Below are 18,816 nucleotides of genomic sequence, written 5' to 3'. Positions count from 1 at the left end.
GCCGCCGTGACTCATGATGGCGTGGAGCCGTCATGAGCACCGAAGCCCCGCGCCGGAATTTGCGGCGAAGGGAACTGTTTAATGAACCATAAATACAAGTTTGAACAGCATTAAGATGTGGACATAAATATTACCTTAACTGCAGACAGTGTCCTTCCCTGATCCATAATGTGGTACTGCAAACTGGTAGCCAAAGGGTTTGTGCTGCAGGGAGTTGGGCCTACTTGTACCAAGGACAAAATACACATGAAAACTTGGTTCCCTTGACCCCAAACAATAGGTCCTGGAGGCCGGGCTATAGGAGTGAAACATCCCTGCCGAATGCCCGAGGGCGGCAGCGGCAGTTTTGGTGAACAGAATGAGAGATTTGTTTTAGGAAATACATTGAACATGTATGTTCCTCATTCTATTGACACATTGTTAAACAAAACTCACACAGCATTTGACCAATGCCAAACGTACGAGCTATGAACTGATTCTATTGTCAGCTGACAATATTTCTTTACATCATTGTACTTCTTTGAACACAGTTACATTGATGCATTTACCTGTAGAAGATCAAATTATAGAATTACATGATTGCATTTTGGTGACAGGCTAAAGGCAGAAATGATGTCAGATAAAGCTTTTGCTGAAAGATGCAGATCTATGGGAGATGGATCATGTTTTAAACTGCAAACAGGGGAAACTAGGGCAACTAATGCCATAACTACATTACAAACAGCAGTAGAAGTAAGACAAATATTACAATTATCAGCCCAGGAAACTGAAATAATAGCTCTAATTCGAACATGTGAACTGAGAGCAGATTGGACAGCAAACATTTATACTGACCAAGATACCTTTGGGGTTCCGCACGATTTTGGTAGGCTTTGTAAGGAAAGAGAATTTTCAGAGTCTAGAGGTATTATAATAAAACATGGTACCTTAATTATGCGCCTCTTAATGTATTGGCTTTGTTCAAGATTTTGGCACTAATCAAACACGCGGCCCATTTGAAGTGACAGATGAGGTCACAAAGAGTAATAATTCTGCTGGCCAGACTGCTAAAGCCACTGCTCTGGCAGAGAAAAGAATTATGTATGTAGCTCAATCAGAACAAAACTCACAAGCAGAATGTGCTGTTAATATGGATCCTTGTGTGTTACAAAACAGAATGCCAATGAGGAAGAAAAGACCAAATGGCAAAAGGAGGGTACCAAGGTTGATGGGATCTGTAGGACGGAATGGAATGATTAGTTTGCCTAATGCTTTGATATATAATTGGTCTCTTACTATCCAGGGACCTGCACATTTGGGGCGTGAAGTCATTTTTATATTTCACAATTCTGGTATAATAAGAAATTTCTGAAAAATGATGAGACCATATGTCAGAACTGTGTTGCCTATTTAATAGTGGTAAGGGATCACTAACCGCATCAGGACACTTTCCCACAGCCAAAGTACCTTTCGAACATTTGCAGATAGAGATGCGGAGTTCCCTACAACCCACAAGTTTTGGTATGCACTGGTGAAGGTCTATGTTCTCTGCCTGGACTGAGGTTTACCCTAAAAAGAAAAGTGATGCTTAAACAGTGGCTAAGTGCTTACTGAAGAAACTGATTCCATGATTCGGGGTCCCACACACAATTTAGTCAGATAGTGGCACACACTTTGTGAGAAAGGTAATAGACTTGGTAGGCAAGGCCCTGGAGATAAAACAAAATGCCATTGCGTGCATTATCCATAGGCACAGGGCGCGGTGGAAAAGAGGAATGGACTTCTTAGAGCAAAAGTGGAATACATATGTGAGGAGACTGAATTAGCTCGGGTATATGCATTAACCATAGCTTTTCTACGTATGCTCAGTGATGATGCAAGGCTGGTGTGGTAGCACACTGTCATTTACAGACATCACACTTTCCATTTAAATGGCCACAAACTTTCCCGCCGACATGCAGTTTTATAGATAAAACAATATAGTGTATAAACAGTGTGAAAACTGACTTTCAGCAAAACTATCAATTGCACATCACCAAGTGTTCTGATTTTTTTAATCCTATTATTTAATATCTTTGTTACCATCACACAGAATTCCAAAAAATGTGCTTTCCCAACTAGAGAAACATTTTGAAATATTTGTACAGTTCATTTACAAGCTATTTAAATGTATGTTACAAAAAAACTGACATTCTATAGCCTTTGATTACACACGTATTGTACAGCATGATTGTTGTATAGCATGATTGTCCGACAGTTCACCTTACAAAATCATCTAACTTTGTAATCAGAGAATGAAAAGTAAAGACCAATGTCCAGGATACAATAAGCTGCAAACTGTACGAAGACATAAGCGGACATTTGACCCCCGTCTTTAAACACAGAGTAAATATGACGAGATATAAACTAAATTTAAGGGCCTCTTTGTTGTTCATTCACTTTGAGTGAACCGAATTTGTTCTTTGTCAGCTCACCAGAACGGTCAGTATGCCCTATAAATAGCTCGCCTGATAAAACATGACTCGACATAGCAAATTGGTGAGAAGATTTCCTGAGGCCTGATAGATTGTAGCACTTTGATGGTCAAATAATCATAAGCATTTCATTTGTAGCACTGAATTCTAATAACATTCTTAACTGCTCTAGACACTGTAAGGTGAACTCTTTCACACAAGGCTATTTAATGCTGGTGGTTTCTTTTAGTCCGTATGTCATGACTGTGCCTAAAGTTCTCAAACCATCCCTGTTCTGTATTTTATGAAAGCAGATAACCCATCCAATCCATGATTACTGCTCTAATCAGGGGCACCTGGAACACAGGGATGACTTTTGTGGTGCACTGGCCCAAGTGAGTTAATGGCATAGTGAAGCGGGTGATATGTGGAGCTCCACAGACAAAAAGAAGAAAAGCCCAGAAATCATTGGTGTTCTAGCTTTTGTAGCTCAGGCAAGGCATTTGTCCCCTGAAAAACAAATATTAATCCATGAATAAAAAGCAATATACACCCTGGGAAGCAGATAATGAAATGTGCTGTTTGAGGGTATGGGTAGGCAGCCAAGATTAATCTAGGACTGACGGGGAGCACCATGGCCTGCCTGATTTGGTTCTTCGTGATGGCTTCCTGTTTTTTGTTTTTTTATTAACCTTTGTGGCAATGACCACTAATTAAGCTGGGCCTAGGAGTGCCTTGCTCGCAGTCACGAGCCACATATTAATGAGATAAATGGGGTACCCTCGTTGAAGTGCCATAAATAAAGTGGTTGGAAAGTTAAGGTACACTTATAAAGGCTACCTCTCAGAAAAAGCGTTTGTAAACTGATTTTATATTGTTCCTTTGTTTTACAATTGCATTTAAATAACGCTTCATGGAGTCTGTAGTGCACATCTACTACTCTTCAGCTGCTTCAGAATTGTTTGAGACACTGTAAGCATACAGAAATGCCAAAAGAAAGGAGTTTGAAAGCTACAATGTGTCAAACAAGTACTGGCAAAGCCAATCAGTCATACTTTGCCAGTGGCTGTTTGCTGTCAATATATGCTATGCTAAGTCTTGTAAAACTGAAGTGCACACACTGGCAAAGCAAATAGCGCCAGGCAGCCTTCTTGAAGACAGTAACTGTGTGTGTAGGCATGTCAACCAGCTTGGAGAGATAGATCATCAAGTGTACAAAACAATAGTCATACCATTTCAAAATGCAAGCAATGTTGCATTCAGATGCAAACGAGGCAGCCTACTTGCATGTATACAAATATTTTTTTACTAGGATTGGCCACTACTATTGGCTAAGCCAATGCGTATGACTCGTTCTACAAGCATTGGCAAAGCTAATAGCAGAAAGCGATATGCACCGAGGGTCTCAGGAGAGGCAGAAAAGGATAGAAACCGAGCAGCAGCTGTGTTGTTGATGGAGGGAAGCTAGAAAGAGGATTTGAGGGAAAGATGAAGGGAATAGCAGCATGATGGGGCTGTCAAGGGAGCAGAGAGAGGGAAGCAAGACATGAACTATTCGAATGGTAAAGTTGAAATGCCTGAAGAAAGGAAAAATAGTTCCGACATGAGCAGTAGAAGGATACACAAGTCCAATCAAAAACGTAGGGGGAAACCTAAATGAACCAGAGATGGGACAAACAATAATAAGGAGGGAAGTAATTGAAATCAAGAGCAGGAAATTGAAACAAAGTCAACCAATCATGAGCAAGGCAGAGACCCAGGCATACTCCAAAGATAGGTTAAAGTATTGGTTACAATGATGTTTGTGATAGACAAGATACTTTCCTTAGTGATTCCAAACAAAATGAGAACAATGCATCCGAGGGTAAACAATTGGAGGCCATCCTCTCTTTCATGTGGTCCTCAAAAGTCTACTGAAGCCACTAACAGGATAGTCACACTAATGAGGAGTATTCAACTGTTCTTCAAAAATCCTATTAATAATAGAGCCCAACAACACAAATTTATCTTGGATTTAACTCTTTACTAAATCTGTTCCTAGCCCCTATCATTTGCATGCCTTCCCAGATCAACTGATATGAGGCACAGCTTTGTCCCCCCCCCCAACTCAGTATCTCGTCACCAACCAATCAACAAACAATACAACTACTGCAGCGTTTCCAGAATCATCTGGGAGTCTGTGCCACTTGAGTCTGGCCGCTTCACTAGAATTCCCACCAGGTGTCCCAACACCTCCGGAGCCCAAGGTCCATTACACTAGGTGTTACATGAGAATACTCAAGCACTATGACCTCACAGAATGAGTACGAGATGACCGATTCCTTTTTGTCTGGCAACACTAAATGTTGTACTGGCTACTTTTATTTGCAGCCATTCACAGTCTGCCTTTCCCATGTTTAGGTCCGTACCCATGACAGCCTCATGCTTTCAGAATGATGTATAAATAATTTAAAAAAAACACATACACACATAAAAGCTCTAGGGCCAGCTCTCTTTATCCACTGGTCTGTTCAACTGTCATACACATTTGCTTCTGCCTACCACAGCATGCAACACGGAGAAATGCGTCAGTTTACATCAGCCATTGGCTCCTGTGCACTGTGAGCCCAATCACTTGTGAATACTAGATTAAATAGGAGTGCATTTCAGTGCCAAGGGCTGGCATGCCAACGCTTTTTTCTTTTCATTCCTTGCCCTCGTTATTATGCCTGGATTTGACAGGGCAGCTGACCAAATAGGTCTTCTGTTTCCAATATACATACGAAGGCTTTGGGTACGCCTATTTCCCTGGCTTTTTTTTTTAACTAGCCTATTAAATATTTACTGAAGAGTTTGTAAATCACACCTTAGTTCAGACCAGTGGATGATTTTTCTCTCCAATTGCTACAGACTAGATGTACAACAGATACACTACTCGTGTATTAAAAAATTGGTAAGATCAAGCATTGGCAAAAGCAGTAGTTTTGGCTTTTATATAGTGAAAAAAAACACCAAGCTAGCTTTACTCTCAGGGCAGTAAAACAGGGGATATAGATACGAACAATGGTCCTTAAATAGATCGATATAAGCAGGATAAATATAGACTAGAATCAGTACTATATTAGGAGTGTCTAGCCGGACGATCAATTTGATAAGGTAATAAATCCCAAAAACATATTTGTGAACAACAATATAGTGGGACACAATCCTGTATCCTACAAGGAACATGACATATACACAACACAGAAGGGCATTTCAGGCAAGACAATGGTAGCTTGTTAAATGTGAAGTCTATCAAGCTTAATACAAACAGACAATGCACTTCTTTTAACACAATGGATTAATGTGCATGCTGTTTTACATGGGTCGACGACGTTTCGATTCTTTCAACAAGATAGTAGGATCATCATCAGGACAATGAATAGTGCAAGCCTGATTTTATAGAAATTGCCTGTGAAAAGGGGGAAAAAAGGGGGGAAGAATTAAGATAGGCCTAATACTAAATGTACTTATCCAAACCAAAAACGGATCACTTGTCCAAGTCACTGTCAAAACTGGCGCAGACGTGTAAAATTGTGTGATATGGTGCTTGCATCCAGTGTATGATAAAAACCATGCCTGGGGCAAAGATGGCAAGGTACGAATAGTGGAAGCAAAAGGTGGTGCGTGTACCTGCCGCAACCAAACCGGCATACTTGTGTAGAAACAACCGAGCAAGCTGCAAAGAGTGACAACAAATTGCAGTCGTGAATTAGATGCAGCCTAAGACATGCGGTCCGAGTAGCCGTTCCAAATGGCCCCGATGGAGTTGAAAGATGCCTTACATTTGTGCAACAAGTCGGCTATGAGTCAATTCCATGCAAGCTAACCTTATGACTAATGGACGATTTTCCGTGTCACGCCCTTATTAAACCAACAAGTAGGAAAAGCCTCAATTCCATGCAGGCTAACAGTATGCCTAATAAACGATTTGCCGTGCACAACCTAACTAAACCAACCAACAGGGGGATCCAGTCGTCAGACTAACCTCGGATCTTTCAGAAAATTAATTCCTATTGTAGGGGCGGTCCAGGGTTACAAGAACCAAAATTTGATCTAGCGGGAGAAAAGTAAAGATTAGGCGGACTGTGCATTCCAAGGATAACAATTGCGTGATGCTCGTTTGTGGCAAGGCTCACCTTAATGAACAAATTTGAACTGGAAATCAGTTCTGAATCAGAAAACAATTCGAAGTTTCAGCGGCCTGACAATGCACTGTGGGAAAATACAATTATAATTACCTCAATGGTAAACCAAGAACGGAGTGTAAAGTCTAGGGACGTGCAGTCTATTACAAATAAGATGCGATGTCCAAGGGAGATTCCTTTAGAGTGACAGTCCGTACCTGGACTCCTTGTGATTAAAAAGCCTGCGAGCTAAAACGTGCAAGGTGCGTGATACGATGCCATCTTAGGTACCACAGGGGAAGCAAGCATTCCTAACAAAAAGGCACAGGACAGAGGCAGCACTAGCTGTAACAATGCGAGCTCCCTCACGCACAGAATAGGCCAACGTAGATACATGACATAATAGGACATTAGTGATGTACTGAATGACGTTATCTGTCACATGTGAAAACATACCAAGACGTTACGGAGAGAGATCTCTGAACTCGCCCACGCCTAAGTAACACCCTGGACATGGGGGTTTTCATTCCGTACTCCTGCAATTTAACTCTAGTTTCACCCTAGATTCTGCTCTGGCATTCAAAAACATACAGCTTTAGATTTTTGAAACATTATCAAGGCAACAAAGAAGGTGACACAGGTGTGGCACTCCATCACCTGTGACAGGGTGGAAGGGAATTGCCAAGAGAGGAGAGAAACACCTTAGCATAGAGCCATCCTTAAAGAGCTCACAGTTAAGGGATTCTGTGGATAGAATACAGTGCGAGATTCTAAAATGATTAACATTTGGAACATATCAGGGATGAAATCTAACATTAAGATTGGAATATGATATGGTTAGTTTGTAGGCCTTCAGATATTTGAAACTGATCGGCCAAGAGAAGCTGTAGACATGGCATGCGTTACTTAGAACATTATTGCCACCTTGAGAAAGGGGTGCTGAGGGATACACTAGAGAAGAAGGAGATTCCACAAGTACATACAATTGGTAAATAACTCCCAAGAAATCCTACTAGAAATGGTAAACAAATTAGGAAGATCGAAGAGCACTGGATGACTGACTTAAAGCAAGGAAAAGGGGGCACGGGAGAGCCTATAACAGCAGGCTTATAGGTAGCACAGTTCTAAAGAGTATAATACAGTATAACTGCACCCAACTGACATCACCACCAGAACATATAATTGTCTGAAAGGTGGTGCGATCATACTTTACCAAGAGGTGGTATCACTCAATGATTGGTTCTGGCTAAAAGTGGTGGTGGTGGGAAGAGTAGTTCCTGAGCTGTACTGAATTGTCAACCGCAACTAGACCCCAAGGTTATGTGGCTGGCCATCTGGAGCACCGGTCACGTAAAATACGCCAAACTTCTGACACCGGATTGGTGGTGGTAAGAAGGGATACTGCTAGGTTGTTGGGAATTATGACACAATCTACCTTCAGTGATTGGTGCATAGCAAACGAAAGGTAAACATGCACGTGCAGGGGATGCACTCGTGTATTGACATAAAAATGGGTCAAATTTATGTGGAAAATGAAAGATCTAACAGTGGTTCTGACAATGCAGTTATGATGAAAAGATCAAGTGATGGGAAACAATAAGGTAAATGTTGGGAACTTATAATGAACCTTACGAATACATACCTAGAATACAGTAATATTGATAATATTTGTCCGATGCACCCAACCAAGCCGACAATTGTTTGGGGATAAACCAGACTTCTACAAGTTTTTCCTGAAATCTAAATAAAATACAAAAACATTTTTGTTTTAAAAGTGTTGAAAAACTACTGCATTTCTCATGCTTACCAGTTCAGCATCAGTGTAAAATTCTGCACTAAGACTGTGACCATGCAAATCATGGAAACAGCGATCACTGATCCTCCACATACCATCTATAATCAAGCCCTGATCAACATCTTATAAACTCGTTTGGGATTGTTTAACACCCTTTTGGCATTGTTCCGATCTTTCTAACAAACACCACATCATCCACATACGCATCAAACTGTGAACTAGAATGATAAAGCATGGAACTATCTTCTACCCCATGATCTTTATGAAGGAAGTCAAAGTTATCTTTACCAAGCAGTTTCAAGACTCCCTAATACGGTGATGATACCAAATTCTACAGGAAAGTCATATTAATCAACCCCTCCCCCCCCAGATTCAAAGACTGCATCACCTTCAGTCAACATAGATCACAGGTGCCTGCCTCAGACTCAAATAGCTGAATATCTAATTGACACTAATCGTCAAAGGAGCCAAAAAGGTCACATGAAGGGCTGGATCTCTACTGAAGTTTGACACATTTACACAAAACCATAAGAAAATGAAAAGTAACATGGATTCCGCATTGACACAAACTTGGACTTCAAAACTGACATTATGAAGAAATCAAAACCTTGAGTCAGCTCACGTTTCGCACAGGACAAAATGTTTCCTTCCTAAAATGAGACACTAGAACAACCATTAAGGCACTGGCCTTCTATGAGGTGTGGACAATGACAACGCACTACTGAAGAGCCCAACTCCCCGTTGGTGCCACCAAATAGAATTTTGCAAACCTCATAAAAGCACTAAATATAAAATCTGCATCATTCATGTGCACTCCAAACCTGCATCACCTTAAAGCCCCGCGGTACCACTTTCCATTCATGGACCACCCGCACACCATCATCTGATAGTGGAAAAGCAAACTACCACAGGAGACCAATGCAAAATGAAATACCACACCATCAAAGTTGAAGTTCAGTCACAATAACCTTTACAGCTATGCCCTCAGGATCTGGAACATCAATACACACACCAGGTTTTACTCCTTCCTGTAGGTAAGGGCCTCAGTAAATTACAAAAATAATCCCTACGAAGACTATCTCTGCCTACCCCACCCCTTTAGGGTTCAAAACAAGACACCATATCTACCTGATTTCAAACCATTCCCTATTTCATAACGTTCCTTAGCTTAGAATTGTTTTCTCCCATCACGGAGGAAACACTTCTTCCCATTCTTCAATCAACTTAAAGCGGCTCCCCGCTGGATCCAGCTCCGCTAAATATCTTAAAATTAGTCGCACCTGTAGTCATTTCTCCCATGATTATATTGATCAACATCTCCCTATCACAGGGCACTGTCCCCCTGAACTGGAAGAGGGCTATAGTAAAAGCACTTCTAAAAAAACACCATCTTGATCCAACTGAGTTGTGTAACTACCGTCCCATTTCCCTACTGCCGGGAATCAGCAAGGTGGCAGAAAAATGTGTCAACCGCCAGCTCTCCGCCTTCCTCAAATCCGGTGAATTACTTCACTTCTCCCAGACTGGTTTCCGCCCTGGCCAGGGCACTAAAACCGCTCTGATAGCAGTAGTGGAAGAGGCAAGAAAGATCCTCGACTCAGGAGGATCCGTAGCAGTGATTCTCCTGGATCTGAGCTCAGCTTTTGACATGGTGAACCACCACACCCTGGTCCACCGGTTCAAGGGAGTGGGAGTCACCGGGTCAGCCCTGTCCTGGCTGAAATCCTTCCAAATCCTTGAGGGCAACATTAAATCCTCTGCACTGTGGAGTCCCCCAGGGCTCATCTCTGAGCCCTACACTCTACAACGTGTACATGTCCCTACTGGAGAAAATAGTTACCCCTTAATCTAGTGACCTACGCAGACGATACCCAGTTTATCGTATCACTGAATCAGCTGGATCGTTCCTCTGATGACCTATGTTCCTGCCTCAAAGACATTACCTGCTGGATGAAAAGCTCCCACCTCAAACTAAACAGTGAAAAAACAGAGATTCTGGTATTGGGCAATCAATCTAACTTTTCATCCGAGACCAAGTGGCCAGCCTGTATGGGACCAGCACCGATCCCAAAACAAGACATAAAAAGCCTGGGAATATGGCTTGACCAGGACCTCATGTTTAACACCCAAGCTAGGAAAACCGCGGGGGTCTGCTATGGTCTTCTCCCAACTACCCGCAAAATCCTTCCCCTCCTTCCCCCCGATTCCTGGAAACTCCTTATTCGGGGGCTTATCCTATCCAGACTGGATTATGGCAATGCTCTGTATTTGGGTGCCCCGAAAACAGTCATTGCTAAACTCCAGTTCGTCCAGAACTCGGCATCCAGGCTTCGAACAGGCACTAAAAATCGGTGCTCAGCTAAGCATGCTCTATGTGTCAAACACATTTCTACTTTTCATGTCCATGGAAGTGCCTTCCCAGTGTGTTCTTGTGGTTAGAGTGTTTGCCTTTTATTGCAGTATTATCCATGTACTTGGGTTTGGTACCCTCTTGCAACTTGCACTCACCACTTTGCCCCTGTAACACACGGTTTGCTTCCCCTCACATGTTTTTTACCTTTGATACTTGCACAAGTGCTACCCTCGCCTACGTAACGTTTGTTCTTGTGCTTGAGTGTCTAGCATATATTGCAGTATTATACCTCAAATTATACTCTATTTTCTCTTGTAGCCTGCACACTTGTCACTTTTTCCTCTGTGCACTTTTTACTACCTCATGTATTTTTGGTAGCTCACATTTTTACTACCTCATGTATTTTGTTTGCTCACAAGTGTCGCTATTACCTTGTCTACCTCATGTATTTTTGGTTGCTCACAATTTTACTACCTCATGTATTTTTGTTTGCTCACAATTATCACTTTACCGTATGTAACGTAACGTATGCTTTTGCAATCTGCTATTCGTGTAATGTTCTCAGTTTGTATCATTTCTGTTTCCTATTGTAAAGCGCTCTGACGCCTTCGGGTAAAGTCCGCGCTATATAAAATTGCATAAATAAATAAATAAATAAATAAATAAATAATGCCCTAAGACCACTTCACTGGCTCCATATACAAGAGAGAGACCATTTTAAAACCCTGTGCACTACTCACAAAATTCTCCATGGCAGGACCCCCCTATTCTAAAAGACATCATCAGACCTTACAAAGCCAATTGAAACCTTCGGTCTGGCCTTCTACATTTAGCCTTCCTGCCCAGAATTAAGAAGGCTCGCACTGGGGCGCTTCTTTTCCTATAACGCCCCCAAGCTTTGGAATTCCCTACCCCTGGCCATCCGCACTGAATCCAACCTTCTACCCTTCCGAAAACTTCTGAAAACCTGGCTCTTCCAGTAAACTCCATCATTCCCGCTAGCACATTCTCTAGCGCTGGGACGCTCCCGGGTAGCCAAGCACTTTATAAATCCTTTTCATTTATTAAGCCTTTTAATTTCAGTTCCATTGCTCATCATGTAATATGCAATTTCAAAAATCCTAGAGCACAGACTAACCCTAAAGAGTTACTCCAAAAAAATATAGCAGAATTTTACCCAGGGAGTGCAAGTCAGATGCCTTTCTTCAATCTCACACAAGTATTTATTTATTTATTTATTTATTTTTACCATTTGTTGAGCGCGCTGTTACCGGGCGGTGTCCTGGCGCTGAAACGATACATTATCTCCAAGAGGCAAAGAAAGTTACTGGAGGTTAAAAAGCCATGTTTTGATATTTTTCCTGAAGGTCAGGAGATCATTGCTTTGTTTTAGGGTGAGAGGCAATTCATTCCAGTTGTTAGATGCTCCGTGGAAGAAGCTACGGCCTCCCCAACGGGCTTTCCTAATACGGTTAGTCATGACCAGGCTTTTATTAGCAGATCTTAGTTGTCGCCCTGGTTTGTACAGTTGGAGGTGTTCTTGAAGGAAGGATGGACCTATTCCATTTACTGCCTTAAATACCATACAAAGAGCCTGTGACTGTGATACTACAAAGTAGTATCACAGTCACACACAGGCACATGGTGGTGCAGAGAGGGCTACAGTCACGGATACCGATGCATCAAAGCAAATACTCACATTAGGCTTGCATCACTGACTCCAGTGATAAATAGAGCCTTACACCTGTGAGAGACCCCCTTACTGTTTAACTGTTATCTTTGAATTGAAATCCATCAATGTCAGGTGCTTCAATAGATGTCCAGCCACTGCTCAACACAACAGTTCAACAAATGCCAAAGATGCTGCAGGCAGGAAAGAAACACAAATAGAACCACTGCATTTGCGTTGTTGCAGCTCAGACTCTTGAGATGAAAGTAACACTTTCTTTTCAGATTTTTATTTTGGACTTCTGCAACTTATTTTACTAGACTTAAAAGAGGAAGGCAACGTGAAGAACGACAACAAAAATAATTAAAGAATGAAAAACAAAAATGGAGACTGGATGATGTAGTCCAGCACGACAGTGACTGAAGCCCTGATGGCTCAGTACACCTCATAACTTACCTTCAGTGTTACTTCTATCTTTTCTCAGATTCTTTGTGTTTTCACCTATTTTATTTGAAAGTGCACTGAAAAGGTTCTTAGAGCAGCAGCACTTTAGAAATGGACGAGCTAACAACTTGGAGAGGAGAGACTCGGTTGAATCTTAAGAGCCCATGTACAAGCCGAGCCCCAAAAACGTTTGCCATGTACATCATACAACAAACATCACGTAAAAAACGATAAGTCTCCTCAAAAATCAAAAAAGTATATTTCTTTGACAGCTTAGTCATTAATATGTCATTTTATAGCACTGCAAAGTATTTTTTGAAAATTGACAGTTACCAAACAAACTTAGACCCCATTCCAGCCCACGCACTGAAATCAATGCCATTATTGAACTAAAAAGCAAGACAGTTGTCATGGGACGCCAGTACGTGGACCACAATATTAAAAGAGCAACATTATAGTCTACCAAATCAAACAATACGTTTTTGTAGAGCTGGCATTCCGAACTCACGTACTTGAAAGTACTTTCACAAGTCTGAGAAAGTGGGTTACTGATTGAGAGGGGTGAAACCCAACTCAAGCAGCAACCACAATCTTTGTCGGGGTGAGGCACATGCAAACCCCAAATTAACCTGTGGTCAAATCCTCTCGTAGCTTGGCACAGAGCAGTCAGGCTTAACTTTGAGGCAATGTTTAAAGTTTTTACACAGCACTTCAAAAAGTAATAAAGTGAAAACACAAAACAAGGAAAATACCACACTACTTTATAACAATAGAGCAAAATGTAATCAATAAATCAAGAGTAAAACTACAAACATTCCATCAGTAAAATGAGCGAAGTGAAATTTTAAAGATGCAAGTGAAAATAGCGACAAAAAGCGCACAGAGTCACTCACAGCTATCTGGTCTGCGATATTGGGAGAAAGTCATAAGTTCAGACAGACCACGATAGAGCGCAGTAGGATACAGTGACGTGGTTAGTCCTGCTGAAAAGTTATCTTCCGTGAAGCACAAAGAGTCCCATTCGTGGTGGAGAGGGAAGCGAGATGCACAGAAGCGTCCCGGACGGTCATCGATGTAGCGTGAGCAAGCCAGGCGTCGCGGATGGTCGTCACTGTAGTACTTGGTGCTACAGTGACAACCAAGCCTGATGTTGTGAAAAGTCAGGCCAGAGATTCACAGTGACGTTCCATGTGATCAGTTGTTGCTGGAAGGCGAAGGGTCGGGTTGATGGAACTTCTCCTTGGCAAGCAGTGCGAGTGACAAGCTTTTGGTACCAATGAGCCAATAGATGGTCACAAAGAGCCCAAAAACTTCAATTGAGCGCCTGTGAGGATACTCCATGGGTCCAGGACCTGCAAGGCACTTTTTGGGGGTCTGGGGCTTACTCCAGCTGGATCTAGGTGCGGATTCAAGTGGTTGGGAGCCTGTTATGCCCCTGTGGCCAGGGCCGGACTGGGAACGAAAACCGTCCCTGGCAAAGTGCTCGCCCCTCCCTCCCCGGGGGGTGAGAGCACTTTGCCGGGGCCGGTTTTCGGCCGATTTTGTTACAGGGCCGATTTTGCGGTCCTGTAGCAAAAACGTCCCCAGGGCCCCAAAACCGGCCCCCACCCTTGCGGAGCACCGGGGGTTTGCCCGGTGCCCGCAACGGCCAGTCCGGGCCTGCCTGTGGCTCTGAACAGGAGGCCAGCAAACTAGCCATTGAACTCCCTCTGGGAGCCCTGGGTTCAGGTGCAGGTCCAATCCCTGATTCAGGCAGGAGGGCAGCAATACAAGACTGAAGTCTAGCAAGGAAGTAGTTCTTTCAGAAGCAAAGCAGCACTACTTTCTGGCAGAGTCTCCAAAGGAACAGAAGAGTACTGTCTGAGGTCCACTATTTATACCAAGTGCCTCCTTTGAAGTGGGAGAAGCTTCTAAGGTTTCACTTTGAAGAGCACAGGTTTGCTGACTCCCAGCTGTGGCTCCAGAGTAACTACAGAGAGTATGCAGCTCTTTGTGTGGAGGTAGGACCAACCTAGTCAAGTGTTAAGTAGGGTTGTGCCCAGCTCTATCCTCCCATCCTGCCCATAATGACCCATCCAGGCACACCTATGCCCTCTACTGTGTACGACTGTCTAGGTGGAATACACATAGCCCAACTTAAACTACACCCAGTCATGTGACCCAGTGACATGCTGCAGGTACAAAAAGACTAATGCAGGAAAATCCCAACTTTCTTAAAGTTGCATTTTCAAAATTGCAATTTAAAAATCTGCTTCACCATGAAAGAGGATTTCTCATTACAATTTCAAAGACACCAAATATAAACTTTTTACCTGTTCCCATTTGGAAGCTATCACTAATAAAATACAATAAGTTAACTCCAATGTTATCTTATGGGTGATGTAAGACTTGCAGTAGTAAAAAAAAAAAGAAAAAAAAAAAAAAAAAGTAAGAGTTTTCCACTACCAGGACATGTAAAACTCAAAAGTACTTTTCCAACTTTTTAAAAACACTGCGTCATTATCACTGGGCTGCCTAGGGCCCACCCTAGGAGTGACATGTATTAAAGAGGAAGGTTTGGGACTGACAAAGGGTTTATTTTGCCAGGATGAAATGGCAGTTTAAAACTGCACACACTGGCTGCAATGCCTGACCTGAGAGATTTAAAGGGCTACTTACGTGGGTGGTGCAATCAGTGCTGCGTGCAAACTAGCAGCATTTCATTTACAGGCCCTAGGCACAGGTAGAGCCACTTTAATAGGGACTTACATGTAAATTAAATAAATAATTTGGTATAAGCCAATTCTACCAGCTTTTATGGAGAGAGCACAAGCACTTAAGCACAAGCAGTAGTAAATTGAGCAAAGTCCATAAAGCCAAAAAAAAATTAGTTTAGAAAACAGGAAGGTGAAGGCAAAAAGACTGGGACTGACCCTTCAGACAAAGCAAAGTAAAACAATAAGTTATAAATAAGAAAAAGGAGGAATGGTGAAATAAAATACTGATGAGGATCGGTGCGAAGCAGCAATTGATACAGGTTTTCTAGTTTCACCTTGTACAAACCAGGAAAATTAGTATCTATTTGTCCCTCCATTTTTCCTTAAAATGTAAATATTTTGTTTTCACCTCTTTGTACCCGAGTGCAGAGAGAGGGCGGCAAGCAGTAATCACACAAAGGCTTGGCTCTTTTTAGGGTTCAAGGTTCCAACAGGTCCTCGAGCTGAGCCACAACCATGCTTTAGGCTAGAGCTTTCTGTGGCTCACTCATGTGTAATTAAAAGCAAACCAGGAGCCTGAGCAGCCATGAATGTGTGAATGAAAACCGGGCTGGGGAACTGCCCCAGGAAGATCCCCTTGGTCTTGATTTCCTCCATTAAACCTGTTTCAAAAGCACAGATATATTGTCAGATCGGTAGATAGAGGGAAAGGAGGAGCATAATTTGCCCAGGAACAAACAGTTAATTATTAGACTGAAGTACACTGCTATTTAGCTGCAAGACATCAGATTTTTGGGGTGGCTATAACATGAGATTTGGCAGGTATTAACCAGGTCATGTTTTAACCACGTGCTAAATTGCATCTTTTACACTGATCCTAAATACTTATAATCCTTCTGAAAGAGAACAGAAGAAGAAGTTGATCAGTGGTTGCCCAAGAATACACTGTGGCCAAATGGGAGGCGAAGATTAAAAACACATGTTTCCTGGTCCCACGTTTCCAGACCACAACTGGGATGACAATGATTCTGATTGCAATGCCAAGGGGGTGCCCTTCCCAGGGAAAGCCAGCTATGTTTGGGGACCTGTCTAGCTGTGAAATACAGTGTTTCTTCTAGGTGAAGTGTAAACACAGATTAATGTCAAGTATTCTAGTTCCCTGGCTAAAATGTACCCTCTGGAACAGGTCATGTGGCAGTATGTGGTTACTGGACGGTATGAGAGCTAGATATTGATAGATTTCAAAGCTTAAGACTATTCCATTCCATTTGGATACCAGAGTTGTTCATTTTCTAATCTTCAGACAACAAAAGAGGACGGACCCAGCAAGGGAATCCAAAACAAGGCAACACAATGCCATGAGGAGTGGCAAAAAAACAAATATTTTCTAATCTTGTCTCACAAAAGTTACAGTAGCAGCAAAGCTTTCTCCAAGAGGTGGTCAATTACAGCATGAATAGTAATTACACGATATTCTATATCTCCAACTTGATTACATCTTTTAAGATGACCTGATTTAGATGAAGGGGGATTTAGAACGAAACCCCAAAAATTTGCTACACCACTCAATCCTCCCCCCACCCCAACATTTTATGACATCTCTGCATGCATGAGACTCTCTGTGCACGAAGTATGTATCCACGTGTCCTGCGAAATTGGTAACGTAAATTTGGCTAGCTTAAAGTGCAGGGTCGGGGAAATAACATGCCCTCCACTCTGATGGAAGCCGAGTTGAATGCCATTGCGAGGTAGCAATGGTACTGTGCTCGGAGAAGAATGAGGGCACTCAGTGGAGTGAAGGGGAAATGTTGTTTACAGGGTTGTGGGCTGGGGGTATGGGAGCTTGGGCAAACAGGAAGAATGGGTTCTGTACTGTTTGCATGTGTGAGTGTATGGCAGGGTTTTGTAGTGTCAGGTGTGTACCAAAATGGGTAGATTTACTTGTGTGCAGCTAGTACTGTGTGCTGATGAGGCGAAGGTGTACTCTAATGTAAGGTAAGGTAAGGTGGGCGAGCCAACAAATTATCGGGGGGGGGGGGGGGTGTCCGAGGTCCGAGCCACAGGACTGGCTTGGCTCTAAGAGACCTTACACAAGCCGAGACCGGTAGATGTTTGCGATGGAAACAATGCAACAAAACGCGTAAAATCTGCAGTCTCTTTAAAGTGAAACACACCACAGTTCTTTAATATACGGCAGCTTTGACATTAATAAGTCTGGGTACAAATTCATCAAGAGGGAATGAAAAATAGAGGGATTGGTGAAACAAAATATTTGCCTAAAATTACAGAGCTAAGCGGGGAAGCCGGGATTCATCGCAGGTGTTCTGGTTTCAGTTTGTGCAAATCCGCCACTAAGTAGTTCTCCACTTCTCTCTCCTTTTTACCTCAAACACTAACGCTTTGTTTCTAAATTTGTACAGAAGAGAAGACAAAGCCCAGCCCTGACTCGACCACTTATGAGATATTAATAAAGGGGAGGGGAGAGCTGGCCTTATAAGACTTGTACTAGCAAAACGTATCGGTCTCCGAAAAGACGAATTCCTACAACAACAAAAAAACTAAATAATTATGCATTAAGCTATGACGCAACACCATGACGTCACGTCACGTCACCCATCACATACGCAAAACTACTGAGAGGCCATGGGCGCTCACCAGGGCAGGTAGGGCACTCCTCGGTACCGCGGGCCTTTCCCACGGGTGTCTGCACCGCACGCCGCCGATCCACAAGGCCATGGAGGGCGCGCCGCGCAACCTCTGACTGACACAACAAGGCGCAGGGAGCGGTCTGCGCATGCGCGCGGGGCACACGTAAGCCTGGGTGGGACCCTCGCTTCGCCTGCCCGGGCGCGCGTGGGCGGGGACCGTCCGATGACGCGCCGGAAGTTGTCAGCGCGCGCGGAAGACACGTTGTGGCGGTTGAGCCTCTCCCACGCGGCGGCGCGTGCCCTGACCTGCGAGCTGTTGACCTAACGGCCTGTGAGTTAACGGCTGAGCTGACCCGTGGTCTTGTCTATCTGTGCCCGTGTGCAGTTGATGCTAAATAATATATTTTTTGATGGGTCCTCATAAGTGTGCGGAGGGATACCCCTGCTATTTTTTATTTTTATTTTTGATTCATATTATTTTACTTAATTTTTTTTTTGTTGGATTTGTGATACGTTTCCACGACAACAAATTATTATGGCGAGCTGAGTGATTTTGAATGACAGAAAGGGCTGTCCTGAGGTCGCAGCTCAGGTAAAAAACACACTTAGGTTCTTATTGACTATCACTATCCTA

General features: G+C 42.9%; 1 protein-coding gene across 2 annotated transcripts in view; it reads right to left on the bottom strand.

Moving 5' to 3' along the window:
• The window catches only part of TP63 (tumor protein p63), a 418,635-nt gene extending 400,358 nt beyond the window's left edge, over nt 1–18,277 (bottom strand). Inside the window, exon 1 of one of the 2 annotated variants that reach the window (XM_086944626.1) lies at nt 18,190–18,277. The gene's annotated coding sequence lies outside the window, so the exon portion shown is untranslated. The remainder of the gene's footprint in view (nt 1–18,189) is intronic. The other variant, XM_086944624.1, reaches the window with a different exon arrangement.
• Nucleotides 18,278–18,816: the final 539 nt, after the last annotated feature.

This window comes from Lissotriton vulgaris, chromosome 11, assembly GCF_964263255.1.
Source record: "Lissotriton vulgaris chromosome 11, aLisVul1.2, whole genome shotgun sequence".
Classification (NCBI taxonomy): Eukaryota; Metazoa; Chordata; class Amphibia; order Caudata; family Salamandridae; genus Lissotriton; species Lissotriton vulgaris.
Note: the sequence above shows the minus strand (reverse complement) of the source record. Positions and strands in the feature narration are given on the sequence as shown.